At 39.1% G+C, this 19,728-nt stretch overlaps 1 protein-coding gene and 1 pseudogene across 1 annotated transcript in view; both read right to left on the bottom strand.

Moving 5' to 3' along the window:
- Nucleotides 1-19,728, bottom strand: part of Smg6 (SMG6, nonsense mediated mRNA decay factor) — a 284,260-nt gene that overhangs the window by 220,988 nt on the left and 43,544 nt on the right. The gene's annotated exons all lie outside the window — the stretch shown is intronic.
- Nucleotides 5-322, bottom strand: LOC105742774 (annotated as a pseudogene).

Genomic DNA, 19,728 nt, shown 5'->3' with positions numbered 1-19,728 from the left:
GTCCATGCCACTGGTTTGATCGATTGTCACTTGGCCACCCCCGTCTGCTGTCCCTACCTCTAAACTGTCTGTTATCTTGCAACCGATTGCCTCTGTTTCTTTGGTTCCCACCAGCTCTGCTATTCCATTCTTCAATAACTGGAGGGGATTCAGGGGGGCGTTTCAAATAATCCTGGTATTCTTTATCATCTTCTGTGAATCTGTTTGCAAACATCTCTTCAAAGTTTGGAATAGCTTCAGAAGTGTCAGTCATCCTGAAATTCGCCAGCGACCGTGCGCGTCCGGCTCCGGCCCAGCCCCTCCAAGACCCTCGCCGGCGCAGCGACGTCGGACCGGCCCAGGGTGGCTTTAAACTCACTATGTAACACAGGCTGGCCTGAAACTCACAGTAATACTTCTGCCTTAGCCTCCCAATTGCTAAAGCTGAATTTTTAAACATCATTCTGGCTATTGAGAAAATTTAGTTTTCCAGTGGGGGTGATGAGTGTTGGGAGCCAAGGGACCACCAGGTAAGAGACTCAATCACCCCATGGCAATGGACTCAAAGAGAGGGGAAACAGATGAAGGAAAGGAAGGACTCAGTCATAATCTCTAGTCCTCAGTCTCAGAGCTTTCAGTTCTAAGAAACCACCAGCAGCATACCAGAATTTGTCTTTTTTTTGAGATGGGTGTCCGTATGTAATTCAGACTGGCCTTAAACTTACTATGTAGCCCAAGATGCCTCAGCCTACCACATGCTGGGATTACAGGCATGCATCTACCCCTCTTAGGAAATAGTCTTTTTTTAAGACTCCAAGTCAAACACTGCCTTCATTTTTACAGATAATTCAGAAAGTCTTATTTCCTTTCAGTAATATTTTTAAATAGGCTATCATGATGTTTGGCATTTAAGTGACTACTGAAAGGCATACTAAAATACAGACTTGAAAGTAATTAGGCAGTTTATCTAGGTAATGTATAGCACCCATACTCTCTTAAAAAAAAAAAAAGAAAGAAAAGAAAAAAGAAAAACAAGCACAGGCTGGGTGTGGGGGTGCACGCCTATAATCCAAGCACTTGGGAGGCTGAGGTAGGAGGACTGGTCATTGAGAGTTCAAGACCAATCTGGGCTACAAAATGAACTCAAGGCCGACCTGAGTTGCACAGCAGGATCCTGTCTCAAAGAGACAAAAAAAAAAAAAAAAACAACTATGACTTTTGTTTCTCAATATATTGATTTATAGTTGGTAACCAATAAATATACAGCAAAGTCTTTTCTGCATGGCTGTTTCTGCATTCATCTTTGCCAACACAACCTACTTTTCAGTAACAAAGAACTACTCATGGTACTCTAAATTCACCGTATTCTTTTTTTTTTTGAGACAGTTGCACTATGCAGTTTGGGCTGGCCTTGTGTTCACTTTTGTAGCCTCAAGGCTGTTCTCAAACTCGCAAAGATCCTCCTGGCTCCACCTCCAGAGCATTGGGATTACAGGCGTGCACCACCATGCCAGGTTCCAAGGCTACACAGTAGGCACTTGCATCTGGTGCCAAGACGGTATGGAATGTGGGGCCAGGGATTGCATCAGGTCCTTGTGCTTGCCAGGTAGGTACTTATGCCTCTGAGCTATCTCTCCAGCCCCAATTCACCATATTATTTATGCTGCTGTGCCCTCTCTGCCTGGAATACTTTCTCACACACTTTTTTCTTTTTTTTTTGGCAGCACCGGGGATTGAACTCAGACCCTTGTGCTTGCCAGGGAAGCACTTATTCCACTGAGCCATCTCCCCGGCCCCACTTTTTTCTTTATTTAACAAAACCCCACTTTTATTTTACTAAACCTCCCTCAATTCTCTCCCTCCAAACTAGCTTATCTGATACCTTACCCCTGGTCTCACAGAATATCTCATACACCTTTGTTATAGTGGCTATCGGAGTACATATTAACTATATACATGTCTGTCTCAACATCAACTCTGTCTAACAGAACTTTTCATGATGATGACGTTCCTTCTCTTCAGTAACCAATGAAGTGGCCACTAATCACATGGTGTTTTAAGGATGGCTAGTGTAACTGAGGAACTGAATTTACTGATTTTTTTATTTAAGTTTAACTCATTAAAATAGCTATACATTTATTGATTAGCATAGCTCTAGACTGTGATCTTCTGTGAACAATTCATTTCTACATTCTCAAAGTAATTATAGATGTGATGCATACGTGAAAAGAGAAATAGATGAACTCTAGAGATTAGGATATAGCCCTATGATTTCCAGCTTGCTGTATGGCAAAAGCAAAAGAAAACATTTGAAGTCTGAACAGCACTCCACCAATGAACGCAAAGGACTGGCAGAACCTATCAATCTAGTGCTCTGCTATTCTGCTGAACTATATAATCCACAGAAAAGTGTCTTCTGACACACAATTTTGGGGCCAGTGAGATAGCTCAGTAGAATAAGCGCTTCCCTGGCAAGCGCAAGGGCTTGAGTTCAATCCCTGGTTCTGCCCAAAAAAGGGGGCGGGGGGCAAGGAGATGGCTCAGTAGAATAAGTGCTTTCCTGGCAGGCACAAGGGCCTGAGTTCAATCCCCAGTTCCACAAAAAATTTAAAAAAAACACCCAAAAACACACACACACATTTTTAACTATTGGACTACATCTATTAGAAGCTTGCAGGCAGCCTTCCACTTAAGCATAAGTCAAATTTCAGAGGTGGCCCTGTATTTAAGGGGGAAAAAGTACTCCAAACTACTCAGGCACAATTCAGATGTTATGGACTCAAATTTTCCCAGCTGAACAAAACAAATGTGCCATATACAACCCTTAAAACTAATGGTCAAGGGCTGGGGAGATAGCTCAGTGATCTAAGCAGTTGCCTGGCAAGGCCAAGGACCCGAGTCTGATCCCTGGCCCCACATGCTGTGCTGGTCCTGTGCTGAGCCAGCTACTGAAACCCGGCGTGGTGGTGCACCCCTGTAATCCCAGCACTGGAAAGGCTGAGACAGGAGGATCACTATGAGTCTGAGTTGTGTAGCAGAGAACCTGTAGCTAATTAATTAATTAATTAATGATTTTTTTTAAAAGAGAAAAAAATGGTCAATACTGATTTCTCTTCAGATCATATAAATCTTTAGCCTTTTACTAATGTTTTTCATGGAGAGTAAAAATAATGGTCAAAACTTCTAAGGCAGTAGCCCCCAAATCCTAGGACAAGAACCAGTACTATTCTCTGGCCTGTTAACTGGGCCACACAGTAGGTGGTAAGTGGTAAGGGTATTGGGTGGGGAGTTGAAGCTCCATCTATATTTACAACTGCTCCCCATCACTCACATCACTGCCTGAGCTCCACCTCCTATCAGATCAGCAGTGGCACTATACTCTCACAGGACTGCAAATCCTACTGTAAACTCAGCAGGTGAGGGACCTAGGTTTTGTCTTCCTTATGAGAATGTAATCCTGAGACACCTCCCACATATATACCACCCATGGAAAACTTATCTTCCTCAAAACTGGTCTCTGGTACCAAAAGGCTGACACTTTCTATAGCATTTTCTTCACATTTCTAAATAGCTTATGCCAACTAATTCATTTAATATTATAACCATCCTGTGAATTAAATACTGTACTATTATTTCCATATTACAGAAGAAACTAAGCAGAGAGATACACAATAGTTGACTGCCTAAGGTCAAGGCTCCACAGTCTGAGCTCTTACTCTTCAGCAGAATGAAGACAGACAAGATCAAAAGCTAAACAAACCTCAAACACAAACCCATCAATGATTCCAGGTGTAACTCACTGAGAGATCATAGTCCACACAAACTGAGCAGCTTTACAGATTAAGAGATGTAGATATATCCAGTCCAGGTGATAACCAACCACACAAGTCAATGGAAGCACTTAACAGTGATGTACAATGCTAGCAAGAAGAAAGAAAAGATAGAAATAAAAGCCTATTTTTCATAACATCATCGATAATAAAACAAACTCAAAAACATAATCTTCCTTCTGGATAAATCTACAAGCATTATTCCAGAGTTAAAGCATATAAATTTGCTTGTTTTGTTTTGCAGCAGTCTCACTAGGCAGTCCTGGCTGCTTTTTTCTGCAGAACCAGGGATTGAACTCAGGCCCTTGCGCTTGCCAGGGAAGTGCTTATTCCACTGAGCCATCTCCCTGGTGCCCGCCCCCGGGGCTGCTTTTAAACTCACTATGCAGCCCAGTCTGGCCTGGAACTCATAGATTTTCTTGCCTGAGCATCCCAAGCCCGAGGATTACAGATGTGTGCCCCTCAGGCCCAGCAAGTCAAAAAATAAAAGTGTATGGTATATTATTTGTTGAAACTATACTTTCGATTTGATTTGAAACTGTCTCATTGCTATATGTTTATCAATAAAACTTTGAAAAGAAAAAAAAAGTGTATGTATATACTATCATTAAGGGACATAAAACCAACACCACACCCATTTAAAAAAATATGAAAATAACCTCTGCCTATCCACCTACCATAACACAGGAAAACTGAATCTCTCAGGAAAGGGAAGAGCAAGAACTATTCCAAGAACCCAAAAGAGAAAGAAACTTCAGCTTAAAACAGATGTGGTCACAAAATTGATTTCACAAACGACTTTGCTGTGGGCATCAAAAAGCAAATAACCAGCATACAGGGAGCTCTGGCAAACTCATGTGAGCTTCAGATTTAAGCAAGTCACCAAATAAGGGAAGGATTCTGGTGGAGCAACTCTTAGGAAAAGTGTTTCAAGTTAAAAATGGCTATTCAGGTTTGGATGTGAACTTCTGTATCTGCACTTTATCAACAGAAGCAACTCTACCTCTCTGGCAGCAACAGCAGAAAGAGAAGGAAACTGTTAGAATAAAAATGCATTACAAGGACAACATGGCGTGGTACAGCCTGCCATTTGCCTTGATACCAAAGACAACGGTATAAAACACAGCAATTTAGAACTTCTAGGATTCCACATCTGACCTGAGGCAACTATGTCCAAGAGGCCATGATGTCACTTCCTCTTGCAACAGCCAGATGTTTCAAGAGTAAGACTGAAAACCACAGCACTATTGGTGTGAGACTCAGTTTCACTGTGAACAGGGGCAAGGCTTGCTTCCAGCTAATTTTGTCAGTTTTATTCTTTCTGTGCCAGTTCCCAGATTCAAAATATCAATTAAAAAAAACACAGAAAACATATTTGAATCTCTCATTTTTGATTCAGTTCTGCTGGTCCCCCTTCAAACTATAGATTGAATCACTAGCTGGGCAACTTAGTGTGATCCTGTCTCAAAATCAAAAATAAAATAGGGCTGGAGATGCAGTACTGGGTTCAATCTCTAGTACTACAAAAAGTGAGTAAAAAAGGGAGAGACACAAAGAGAGACAGGCACAAGCATTATGGAAGGGAAACATAAGCATTAACTTCTTCCTAATTTACAGTGTTCTAACCTTGTCGCTACTACTATTAAAAGTATAAGAACTATTTTAAGAGTTCAAAGGGAAGAAAAAATGAAAATGAAACAAGTAAAATACTACAAGAACACTCCGTTTGTGAAAATCTAAATGGCTTTAATAGGTATACTTTTTTCCACATATATAATTAGCAGCTGTTTTCCAAGATGCTCTAACATTTTTAAATTGCCATAATCTTTTGTGCTGTTTCACAAAAAACCTGATTCTAATAGCTGATATCCTTGTCCAATTTGTCTTGAACCCCATCAAGATTCTAACTCTGAGGGGACAAAAATGAAGGTGACTGTGCTAAAAGTTTAGAGTCCATTAAGGCACTGAGAGCCAAACTAATATTTAATACCATATCTATCCCTATTTTACAGATGAAGAGACCAAGACAGAGAAAAAGAAATGTGAGAAAATAAAAAGAAATTGGGCATCTAAAAAAAGGGGGGTATCTAATCCAGAAGATATGACTCCTAGTCTGCTCTGATCATGAGGGACAACTTCTCAGGGTACAAACAGCATCAGTTAGTCCCCTATTCAGTCTTTTGACATGTCACTTATAAATATTTTAAAAGCCATACTGCTTTATAGATCTGTCCAGAAGTCTAAAGGAAAATCTACCAAAGAAATTCCTCCAAGAGAATGTCAACTGCTTCTACATAGCTTGCTTTACAAATTAGAACCCAGCACCTCAAAGATTTGTAGTACAAGTCAGCTCAAAATTTCAGACAAAATAAAGTTTGAGCGTATTTACCCAGAAACACCAGAAAACTGCAAATCCAGAGTTTTATCCCAGTTCTTTCCTTCATGTTTCAGTAGTTGCAGTCCTACTGTGCATTTTACGACTAGAATAGGACTTATTGCCAATGGTTACAACACAAAGAATAACTTATTCCTAAGCCAAGCTGGGTTTGGCTCAGAAGGCTTCCCAGAATGATGGAAAGCATGACTTTAGGGTGAGTCAACCTTAGCTAATGCATAAAATAAAGCAGAGAATAACTATTTGAAGGATTCACATTTAAGCTTGGACCAAATCAAAAGCCCAAATCAATCTACTTTGTGATGAATCCACAGTTCCAAATGACTGATTAAACAACTTCAATGTGGACATTTATACCAGGATCCAAGATATTTTAATGACAGACTCTTGGCTAGAAGTCTCAGAAGCAACCACTCTTTGTAGGTTCTAACGGCACCTGTTTTTATTTGCTTTGTTCTCGTCTACATTTACATAAAGAATGTCTACCCCTCAAAATGAAGGATAAAGGTTACCTTCCTGGTAGCCTTCACTACTGACCATAAATTAACCTCTTTCTCTTCTGTCCTACTTCTGAAGAGTACACCTATTTACATTATTACAGTGTAATACTTTACTGCAAGTATTTATTTGAATTCAGGGCCTTTGCACTGAGCTATATCTCCAACCCTTTCTAAATATTTTTTAATTTGAGACAGTGTCACTTAGTTGCTAAGTTGTCCAGGCTGAACTCAAACTTGTGATCCTCCTACCTTAATCTCACAGAGTGCTAGGATTACCAGTGAAGTACTTATTTATATAGCCATTTTTCTTATTATACTTCACCTCTAAAGGAAGGATCAACATCAATCACCATTCTGTCTACAGTGTCTAAAATAACAGCACAAAAAGATACTCACTAAATACTTATGGAAGGGACCTCAATGGGCATAGGGAAAAATGGCTACGCAGGTGTTTGTGCCACTGAGCTATACCCCTGGCCCTGGGTGTAGGGAAACATTGACCCTCTTAGACTATTAGCTGATTTGAGAAGTTTTACAAATGAATAAGGTGGTAAATAAGAAAATATTTATCTGTAAAACAGTAAAGCCAGTTATGGAAGACAACATATAAAGGTATACACTGTACTATGTAACAGATTAAAAGCTAGAAAGGGGAATCAAAGAAAAAAAGATAAAAAGGTTATCAAGAGTAAGGTCATGACATAAAACACATGCCAGTAAGTCTCTTACATTTATTAGAGGAAGTTACAAGTTTAGCTATAACCTCTGGAACAATTAAAGAATTATCCTTAAATTCATGAATATATGAGTACCCCACACATACACACACACCTGTTTCTAATACTGAAAGCAGAAATTTCTCTCAAGTATTTCCGTACAGACAACATCATGCAACTCAAACAGTAATGACTCTCTAGACCTTTTTATTATTCGTCTCAATATGGGATGACTGTATAGCAAGGTAGAAATCAGTGAAAGCAATTCTATTGGAAACTAACATATTACCTAGTCACATAGCTTTCAGATGGTTCTAGGCAAGAATGAGATAGGAAAAAATAATAATAGTAGAAGGGATTTCTAGTGATTCCCACAAAAATGTTCAATAAACTTTGGATCAGAGAACAGAGACAAATTTTTTAAAAATCACTGAAATTCTTAAAAAGTAAAGCTATGGTTAACACATTATATAGGGACTCACATCAGAAGGCTAGATTTTTAATTCCTTCTGGTCTACAATCTATATATTAATTCTTGAGAGAATATAACCAAGTAGTCACTTCAGTACTAAATATTTATGAGCAACATAAAAGTCTTCCAAGCAGGGAAAAAACAGAATACACCCCTGGAGCCAAAAATATAGTCCACAGACTGGGGTATGATCACAAGCCAAGAAAACAATTATTTAATATTCTCTATTTTAGCCCAAACACATCATATCCAAGATTATGAAAATAGGGTAGACAGATGAACTTTTGGAACCTTTAAGAGCATAAAGGGATTAGAGAATGATAGAACTATGGATACATCTCCCTAAGAATAGGCTCAAAATCAAAAACCAATATAGGAAATCAGTGAGAAAAACAGCATAGGGAGAACAAAAAGGTCAGTGAAGTCTCTTACCCTGTACAACAGCCAGTAAGTATGTTACTATCTAAAATGAGCTGATCCCTTCAGTACTCTATTCCTACTGCAGCTGCAGAATGAACAAGGTCCAATGTATAGGACTCACTCTTACAGTATTTGGAAGGCTCTTCACAGACTAGGAGCTAAATCCTAAGGGACGAGTTAAAGTACACCCTCATGTACATTCCAGTTGGCTGGAACTCAGCAGTTGATTGTTCCCTTGTCTAACTTGGTAAGGATCCAAAGGAGGACTTTTCTCAGTCAACTCTCCCAGGCTGGAAAATTCTGTAATGCCAGAGTTCTGGCTTAAGTCTGGATATCAGGTTATTCATGAGATGCCAAAACTACATCTTTACATTGGCTTTGAACAAGTCTCTCAATATACCATACAGATTCCCACAGACCTCAAGATCATCTGGACACATTAAGGCCAAAGATGGCCACTCTTCTCACACAGAGAGGTGTATGCTCTTAAAAGAAAACACACATCAGAACAAATCTCATAAATCATACATTGGTCTCAACAATTCCTGAAATGAGCATTGGGCAAGCAGCACAAATCCTAATTGGTTTCCTTAAAACTTTTTATTCTACTCTACTGAACATTCTTCCTATTTCATTATCTATTCAAATTCTCTTGCACTATTGTTGACCTATTCTTGCCATGAAGATCCATATCCCAAGTCTGTTTCTGAGATAAAATAAAGGAAGAAACCTTTATAAGACTTTATTGTTGTTTTAATTTCAGCAAGCTCCTAAATCAGTGGTTCTCAACCAGGGTAGTACCATTCCTCCTAGGGACAGTTTGGAAATGTGTGGGCCACTACTGGCATCTGATGGGTGGGGCCAGGAATGCTAGCCATTTCAGGCCCAGCAACTTGAACTGTCTATAAAAAAGGCATTAACACCCTCATTGAGCAATGAGTGTCCTAAAAGAAGGACCTCAGCATTAACTGCCTTCGCTCCTCCCAGCCTTAAGGGAGGGGACAAACGTTTTCTGCAAAAGGTCAGAGTAAAAAGGTTCTGTGGTGTTTTCTGTTCCAAGTCCTTGTTTTGTGTTTGGTTGATTTACTTGAAACAGGGTCTCACCTGAACAGGGTTCAGGTTGGCCTTGAATTTAAGATCCTCCTGTCTCAACCTCCCAAGTGTTGGGATTACTACTGGTGGTTTTAAATAACTCTTGAGGGCACTGCTGGATAGATCAGCTGTTTAAAGTGCCACTTGGGCAAATGCAGTCAGGCACATAGGACAGTGGTTTGTAGAAGCTGCACCAGACCTGCCCTTACGGCAGCATGAAGTAGCCAAAAACAAAACAAAACAAAACAAAACAAAACAAAACAAAACAAACCCCTTCTAAATAACTCTTGAGGGGCTGGGGAGATGGCTCAGTGGAATAAGCACTTCCCTGGCAAGCGCAAGGGCCTGAGTTCAATCCCCAGTTCAGCAAAAAAAATAAATAAATAAACAAATAAATAAATAACTCTTGAGATAAGAACATAAAAATCACCTTTATGGGCAGTATTTTGCCTACCCCTTTTCTATAGAATTGCCTGACTCATTATAGTCTGTTCAAACTAATTTAATGATGCTAACTACAGCAGGACACAGGTGATGACACATGTCCTTATAGTCCCAGGTACTTGGAAGGTTTGGATGGAAGGATCACCTGAGCCCAGAAGTAAGAAACCAATCTGGATAAATAGTGAGATACTCAGCTCAAAAAAATAAAAATAAAAATAAAAATAAAGGACCAGCAATATAGCTCAGTGGACTAAGCGCTTGCTTTGGCAAGCACAGGAACCACGGTTGGATACCCAGTCTCACATGCTGCACTGACCCTGCCACCCAGGGCATGCTGAGCCAGCAACAGAGTCCAGGTACGGTGGTGCACACCTGTAATCCCAGCGCTGGAGAGGCTGAAAACAGGAGGATCACTGTAACTCTGAGCTGCATAGTGAGACCCTGTAGCAAATAAATTAAAACAAACAAACGAACAAAAAAAAAAAAAAAAAAAATCTCACCTAAAGCTCAGCACCACAGTGTTACGGGAGGCTGAGGCACAAGGATTCCAAGTTCCAGCTCAACCAAGGGCAACTTACTAAGAATCTGTGTTAAACTAAAAAACAATAAAAATGGCAGTGTAGCTCAGTACAAAGGCCCATACTCCAGCATCATTAAAATAAATAAATAGCAATGGTATGTAAACAACTGCAATAATGTTACAATTTTAAAGAATAAAATAAGAGGTTCAGAATTTAGTCTTAAAATGTAAGGATTGAAGCATGTGTTTGACTTCTAATCATGAAGGAGTTCTCTAATCACCTTCCTCCTCTCACCCCATGTACTTTAGATGCTTATCTTTTCCCGAATATTCATTTTCAAGCAGCTTACTGGGAAAAAACATAGAATGCTTTTCCCTCCTCTTTTCAGAATATATTGCTTCCTATTTGCCATGTGTGCCACTCAGAAAGTCTCTTTACAATTATTGCTGTTAACATTTTCTAAAATTTCTAAACCAAACCAAAGTCTGGAAATTCTGACTGGTATCTGGGTCCTAGCTTTCCGGATGGTAACTAAAGGTCACGTGGGGTGGAAAGTGGCCTGTGGGTAACACAGAATATACACATGCACGCGAACAGGATATATTGGTAATCTGGCTTCCTGAGACCTGGTGAGTTGTGAGAGTTCTCATCAACACCCCTGGGGAAGATGAAAAACTCTAAATTGGGAAATGCTGGATTTTTTTTTTAAAAAACTATACATTCTTAGAATTAATTTCTGGCTAATGAACAAAAGGAAGGTACACCTTTTCGGCCTCCATGTTTTATTTGCTAAAACTATAAATCAAACCCAAAAAACAATGGAGTGTCTCAGGAGGCTTCTTGACAATGTGGAAGCTGGTGTTTGCAGCATGGCTTATGTCACGTTGCAAGCCCAGAAAGACGAAGAGTGTGGTTTTGGTGTTTAACCAGCCTCGACTGCAACCTGGCACTGTTTCTTCCCCCCAGAGAACTCTGCTCCGTTAGAGGAAAGAAACCAACCTCATATCTTGAACAGTCAGGATAAAAATAAAGCCCTAAGTGGTTTTGGTGACTGAGGTCATATATGGTGTTAAGGGACTATAGGTAGGGTCAGTGTGCTTTGAGAACTTATACTTGCTTCCAACCACAGAGACAAAGAACTCAGCCCTAGGGTCTTGCAGTGGTCCTAGCAGGTAACAGTAGTCCTTCTCTTCTCTACTGGGGCTGCTCTTCAAAGTACTTTTCACATTACAAATATCAGAAAACCAAAGTCCTAGTTCTGGTCTTTGACAGCAATCTTACTAAGTTGTTTTATATGGCCTATGAAAGAGAGTCAATCTGGAGCCTACAGAAGGTTAAGTTTTATGAACAGCCATCATCACTTATTGCCAAATCTCCACTCAGAAGCATAATTTCAAATAGCTTCCAGGGATAACAAAAGGTTTACACTACCAACTACTTTGTAAAATAAAAAATAAATGACATCAAGTCCGCTCACAATAACCCTGAAAATCTGTATGATGTCTACCTTACAGATAAGAAATTAAGCCAGCTTTCTCTGATATGATATAATTATGGGATCATGAAATGAGGGTTATCTATTACAGGGCTTACCTATTACAGATAAAACATCTATCTACTAGCATAGGGACTCAATTCTTCTCTATTAATTCACATTCAATCAGTGCTTATGCTATCCAGGGAAAAATAAAGCCAAAGTTTTTATATGTTTTCATAATGGTAGTAGCTCTGAAATGGCAAATTCAAAGGATCATGATACAAGATAAGAATTAGAATTCACTCCACTATAAGACAGCTTGCCTAAATAAGCAGGACTTCTAAAGCTACTCTCTAAACTACTGTCACGAAGGAAGGTACAATGGGGGGTTGTTAAAAATGTCTGACCCACACAAAGCCACTTTTTTAGCACTGTGGTGGTGACAGCAGTAGCAGCAACTCTGGTACGCAAACTATTCAAGGTACATCAAAATGCAGGACAAATGAAGGGTGTAAAGAAAATGCCACCGTACAAGGGAGTTGGGAGGGAAGCTGAGCCATCTGGCCAGGGTTTTGCACAGTAAAGCTATGTTCACAATAAAGCTATCTTCTTTTGCTCGTCAACTTTTATCCTGCTAGACTACTGACTAAATGCAAAAAAAAAAAAAAAAAAAAAACTACTCAACCTTTTACAGCCATGTACTCAACCAGAAAAAAAAATTAGTCCCAATTTAAGCCTCTTAGAAAATCACAAGAGATGCAGGTAGGAGCAGTATATAAAATTTAAGGGAGAAACTATGATTCCTAACCTTAGAAAACAAAGTTAATCATCATCAATAGCTTACAAAAGAAAAACTAATGTTGAGCCAGATTAAGGAACATGCCCAGGGTCTGACAGCTGGTATCTAACTCAACTAGGACTTAGACTCAGGGTTTTCCAAAACTAGAGGTGTTAAACTTCACTATCCTCCCTCTGATATACAAGATGCTGGACAAAATTAATGAAAGCTGGGGCTGGGGATGTAGCTCAGCGGCAAAGTGCCTACCTGGCAAATACAAGGTCCTGAGTTCTATGCCCCATACCAAAAAACAAATTAATGAAAGCCACCAAACTGCCAGTCTATAGAGAAATACAATAAACTTGAAAAATCACTCACAGAAATCTTCCAAGTCCAGTGGTAACATAAAAGAATAAAAAGGTAAGTAACAGTATGCCTGATACGCCACTGGTAATATAAGATGCTTACATTTAGCTATTTAAAATATTTCTTTAGCTAAAATAGTTTAAAAGAGGTTGAGGCACCTGGTGAGTAAAGCTCAGTAGCAGAGCACATGTTTGCCATAATCTATGCCCTAGACTCAATCAATACCTAGCACCAGAACCACCCCAAGTAATTAAATAAGAGGTTGAAAGAGATCTCAGAAGAGAGATCTAAAGAGAACTCTTAAAACCTCTATTCCCACCACTTTATAAACAACCCCAGTGTTATGGCCTAGAAACTTCTTCACTTAAAACCCAGTTTTTGAAATAAGGTCACAAACTTTCTATGACCAAGGGACTTCAAACTAATCCCCCATGTCCCAATTTACTACTAATTCAAGATGCTTCCTCATGAAATGAACCTTTAAAACTCAACCTTTTAAAATAATAATTATTCTACTAGATCTCTAACCTTTCTCTTCCCCATGTATAGCGTGAGAAGTATGTCTTCAAAGCATAAAAGGGAGGGCCTTCTGGTATTTATTATGCTACTTCAATGAAACAGGAAACTACAAATAACCATGTCAACCTAAGTAGTTGAGACACCATTTTTCCAATAAGTTTTTGAGTTGTTTAATAATTATCATGAGCTATTTCTCCCTTATTTTCTAGGTTAATGGACATTAGGCATTTCCAATCTAAATGCTGTGCTGTGCTCTACAGAAATACAGAAAGAAATTAATAGTGGTTTTCTCTAGGTGATTAAAATATATTATTTATATTTTCAAATTTTTTATGTTTTGACTTTTTAATTTTTTTTTTTTTTTTTTTTTTTGGTTGAACCAGGGATTGAACTCAGGCCCTTGCGCTTGCCAGGGAAGCACTTATTCTATTGAGCCATCCCCCCAGGCATTAACTTTTTAAATTTTTTAAAGCAATAAAAAATTTTAAAAGAAAGCACTGGCAAGATAGCTCAGCAGACTAAGTGCCTGCTTAGGCAAGCACAGGAACTGGGGTTCAATCCTGGCACTACATGCCCATGCCAGGTGCGCCGAGCCACGGAGACCAGGCATGGTGGTACCTGCCTGGAATCCCAGTACAGAGAGGTTGAAAACAGGAGGATTACAAGAAGTTCAAGCTGCACTGTGAGACCCCGTACCAATACATAACAAAAAAAATAGCTTTGCCCTACTTAATTAAAGCCATTAACAATTTCCCACAATAACCAAGACATAAAGAGACACTAGTGTGTTTGAGTTAAGAATGCTTAAAGTTTTAAGAGTGGCCCTTAAACAGGATGTAAAAAGTCCAGCACTGAGGGAGGCTGAAGAAAAAGGATCCCAAATTTGAGTACCACCTGGACAACTTTTTTTTTTTTTTTTGCAGAACTGGGGATTGAACTCAGGCCCTTGCACTTGCCAGGCAAGCGCTTATTCCACTGAGCCATTTCCCCAGCCCCCACCTGGACAATTTAACAAAGACCTATCTCAAAAATTAAAAAGAGCCAGCTGGCAATGTAGTTCAGTGGTAAAGCACCCTGAATATGATCCCCAGTACCCTTACACACACACACACACACACACACACACACGCACGCACGCACGCACGCCAGAGATGTAGCTTAATGTTAGAGCACATGACTAGTTAGTATGCACAAGGCACTAGATTCAAACCTCAATACTCCAAAGGCCCTTCAACTTTTCAACCAGCAAACTATGGGGCAAAATAGTCAACTGCCAACACCCCAGACTTAATGGATGGAATAGTGCTGTTTTCAATGAATTAACAATGCACACATGACAAATCTGAGTAACAAATTTTATTTCTGGGATCAAGTATACTATAGGATATAGACACAATGAATTCCCACACATATCACATACCATAGCATCAATCAAGAGCATGGCTCCAGCCTCCTCTCCATCATTTCAACATTCTCACATTATTCCTCAACAGATTTGTGGCCTGTAACTCCTTTGTTCTTTCATAGCTTCTCTGGTTTTGCTCATAGAACATTCTTCACATTTTGCCCCATTAACTCCTCCAAGAAGTCTTCTGAATTCACTTTCTCTCTTTACCCCAAGCCATGTTTTGCTAGGTGTGGATCAAGGATCTTTCTCTGTGCTTTTACAGTCCCCAGTACATACCTCTCTAACACATTCCTGGTAATACAGTTGAGTCTCATTATTTATAGGCTGTGTATCTGTAAATTCACTGAATTCATCTGTAAGCTCCAAATCAATACTCACAGTGCTTTTTGTGGTCATTTTCAACATGCACAGAGCAACAAAAAGTTTGAGTCACACAATGTACATGTTCTTAGCTAAGGTCAAATGAGGCAACTCTTCATGTTTCAGATCATGTTCTTTTTGTGGTCTGTTTAGCACTACATTTTTCACATTTTTGTACTTTTTGTGATTTGCTGTTTAAAATGGCCCGATAGCCAAGCATGGTGGCACATCCTTGCAATCCTAGTACTCAGAAGACTGAGGCAGGAAGACCACGAATTTGAGGCCAACTCAGGCTAGATAGTGAGTTTACAGTCAGCCTGGCCTATACAGTAAGACCCTGTACCCAAAAAATAAAATAAATGGCTCCCAAAATAGTACAGCAATGCTGTGTAGTGATCTCAAATACAAGAAGGCTATGATGTGTCTTGTGGAGAAAATAGATGTTAGATAAACTTTGTTCAGATAAGAGTTATAGTTCTGTTGGACATGAGCTCAATTATTTTTTTCTGTTTTGCGGAACTGGGGATTGAACTTAGGACCTTGTGCTTGCCAGGCAAGCGCTTATTCTACTGAGCCATCTCCCCGGCCCCTATGAGCTCAATTATTAATGAATCAATAATATATATTAAATGAGGTATGTTTAAACAGAAAAATATGTAAAATGAAGTTATATACCAACTAGTTGACTAAAATGTGGGTAGATGCTCAAAGGAACCAAACAATTTCCCTTAGGAGCAATTATTTGTAGCAATTTATGGAATATAACTATCACAAACAATAAGTATCAACTGTTATAGTAAAACAGTGTTCATGTGGCCATTTCTTCCACCAAACCAGAAGTAAGCAAACTAGGCTCATAGGTCAAATACAACCCACCACTTGTCTTTGAAAATAGGTTTATGAAATACAGCCACATTCATTCATTCTTGTGTAGTCTACAGCTGTTTTAGCACTACAATAGTGTAGCTGCAACAGAAACCACATGGCCTACAACACTTAAAATATTTACTATCAGGCCCTTCATTTACTGACTTATTACTAAATTCTAAGCAATCTGAGAAAGATGTTGTACTTATCTTTACAGTCCTAACACAAAGCTAGCACAACAGAACAGGTAACCTAAACTTTAGTCTGGTTAAGCACTGTGCCCAGAACACAACCTCCTGCTCCAAAAATAGGAGCTACTACATTAAACTCTCTCCAGACCTGGTAACTTGAAAAAGGCACTGTACAAAGAAATGGAATAATAGTATGCAACAGAAGAAAGACTAGCAAAACAGAAAAAAACAATGTGAAATAAGATATGAGAAGTTCAAAGAAGGCCAGAAAATAGGCATGAGAAGCTACTGTTACAGTTTAATTTTTTAAAAAAGCCCCCCCCCCAAGTTAGGTGTTCCTAAGTATATGTGAATGAACCATGGGGGTACCTAATCAGTGGGTTAACCCAATGATGAGCTCACAGCTCTATGGGCTCTTAGGAAGTAGGACTCAGTCAGAGGAATTAAGCCACAGTAGATAACCTAGAAGGATATATCTGGCCCCCATCTATCTCTCTTTCTATACTTCCCAGCTGCCATGAGATAAGGATCTTTTTTCTTACAAACCTTGCTGCCATGATGTTCTGCATCCCTATAGGCCCAAAGTAATGAAGCTAGAAGCCAGAAGCCAGACAACCCCAGATTGAAAACATAAGCCAAAATAAGTATATTTTCTTTTCAAGTTTATTTTCTCTCAGGTATTTTGCCATGGTGCTGGAAAGCTAATGAACACAGCTATTAAGGTACAATCCAGACTGAATCCCAAACCACATTCAGAGAGGCCAAAAATAAAAAAGATCTAACAAGAGCTTAAATATTTAATGACATTTCCCTTCTCTAAAGACTTATTTTCCAAAGACAGCACCAAGCATGTTGTGTGTACAAGTCTTAGTGGGCTGCAGAAGGTAGGAATGGCAAATCCAATTACTTGTAGGCTTTTTTTTTTTTTTTTTTGGTGGAACCGGTGATTGAACTCAGGCCCTTGACTTGCCAGGCAAGTGCTTATTCTGCTGAGCCATCTCTCCGGTCCCCAAATCCAATTACTTGTGAACATAAGAACTCACTAAAGTTTCAAAACAAACACCTACCAACAATTCCCATTCTCACATGCCTTATTCTTTCCCAGCAGAAAGATAGATGCTGATAATTGATCAGATAAAAAAAATCCTTAGCAGTACTAGCAATGACCCTTGTGTATATCCTTATTTAACTATCAGCAACAACTCATTTCCTAAAAGTACTCCTTTGGCCTGATTTTCAAATGGAGATAAAGCACATATACTAATAAATAAATGTCCAGAACCCTGGGCAAAACTGACAATGAAAGACCTCACAGGCAGGGAGAAGAGCTCAAATGTGAAATCTCAATAGGATGCCACTTGCAGTTGAGGTTGGCAATCCTTCACCAGGCTGGATGTTCAACTCAAACCACATCTCAATTCTGAAAACCAATAACCCACAAGCTATTCTCCTACAACCATTCAGAAACTAATGAGGGGGACAGAGAATGCAAAAGAGAGCGAGAGAGAGAGAGACAGACAGAGACAGACAGATGGATGGGCGGGCAGACAGACAGAGACACAGACATAGAAACAGAGAGACAGAGATAAAGTGCCAAAGCCCCACTTGGAAGGAAAGAAAACAAAGTAACTGGATCATTACTATGATTACCAATAACCACCTGAGCTTAACGTTCTACCCACTCATGGATCTGAAATTTGACCAGAAAATCTCTAGGAGGCACAAAGGAACAATTTCTACTAAGGCTAATCACCCCAAGAGGGATAACTAATATAAATAAACAATTGTAAAATACATAGATAGGCTGGGTACATACCTGTAATACCAGCCCTTAAGAGCTCAACCCATAAGAATCACTAAGAGTTTGAGGCCAACCCAGATTACACAGTGAGTTCAAGGACAGACTAGACATAGTGAGACCCTGTCTTAAAATCCCACCCCAAAAAATTACATAGATAAGTTAAAAATTTTATCTTTGTAATGATATACATAGCCATACAAAGAACATACATGTGGCCGGGGAGATAGCTCAGTAGAATAAGTGCTTGCCTGGCAAGCACAAGGGCCTGAGTTCAATTCCTGGTTCTGCCAAAAAAAAAGACCATACATATTCTAAAAATGTATCTTTAGACAACTGAAATAAAATTCTGCTACAATATTCATTTGGAAAAAGTTAATTTGTACCATGATCAATACATTAAGAAAAAACAGCATAATCAAATTTTGTGTTGATTTTTACATGATTTTGTTCATAAGAAATATAAGGGAAACACAAAAATGCTCACAAATTAAATCAAGTCACATAACAATATATAAAACATATGTATATACCCCAAACATTGACCAGCTACCTTCGTCCAACACACAAACACACATTATGAACTACACCTAGCTACATCTGGTGTTATACACACCCATTTTTTTGTAATGAAATACAAAGGTTTCAATAATGAAACCTCAAATAACCTTCCTTTCCCCCTTTTCTGTATGACTTATAAACTGCAAGGCTTTTAGTAACATACTATAGAAATGATCACTGAAAGTATAGCCTTACTGCAAGGCTTCTAAAGGCCACATCCGTAAGCAAACTTCATGTCTTTTTTAATGTAAAATGCCATATTTAAAGTAGTATTTATATATTAACCATTTAATATTTATAAATTTGTATAACTGTTTTTATTTATTAATTTATTTTTATCTTTTTGAGACATGGCTTTACTATGAAGTTCAGACTGGCCTTCAATTCACTTTGTATCCCAGGCTGGCCACGAACTCACAGCAATTCTCCTGCCTCTGGCTCCTGAGTGCTGGGACTACAGATGTGCACCACCATGCCCAGTTGTACAACTGTATCATTAAGCTTTTCAGTTTATACCCCTAACTCTATTTTTCCCTAAAGCCTTGTAGTTTTTCTTGCACAATTTTTCATAGCAGAGTAATTTTTAGGAACACATGTGTTGCATTATAGCAAACAGAGTACAGATTAAGTGTTAACTTAAAAAAGCAAACTACAGATTGTTATATGTAGTATAAGCCCATTTTTTTGGTTAAAAAAATATTATTTCAGCCTGGAAGATGGCTCACAGCTGTAAGCCCAGCGCTAGGAAGGCTGAGACAGGAGGATCACTACCAGTCTGAGCTGTATAGTGAGAACCTGTACCAAACAAATAAATAAATGTATGTACGTATGTATGTATGTATGTTTTGGGTTTGTTTTTTTAATGTATTTAGTACAGGGTCTACAGGGTCTCACTACGTAGATCAGATTCATAGTGATTCTCCTGTTTTCAGCCTCCCAAGAACTGGGATTACAGGTGAACCCCACCATGCCCAGTCGAACCTCACACCTCTCCAGCTGGCCAAAAGTGCCCTGAAGGCATTCAAGCAACAAAA

This window comes from Octodon degus, unplaced genomic scaffold (assembly GCF_000260255.1).
Source record: "Octodon degus isolate 3935 unplaced genomic scaffold, OctDeg1.0 scaffold00072, whole genome shotgun sequence".
Classification (NCBI taxonomy): Eukaryota; Metazoa; Chordata; class Mammalia; order Rodentia; family Octodontidae; genus Octodon; species Octodon degus.
The sequence above is the reverse complement of the archived record's forward strand: the minus strand, read 5'-3'. Positions and strand labels throughout refer to the sequence as shown.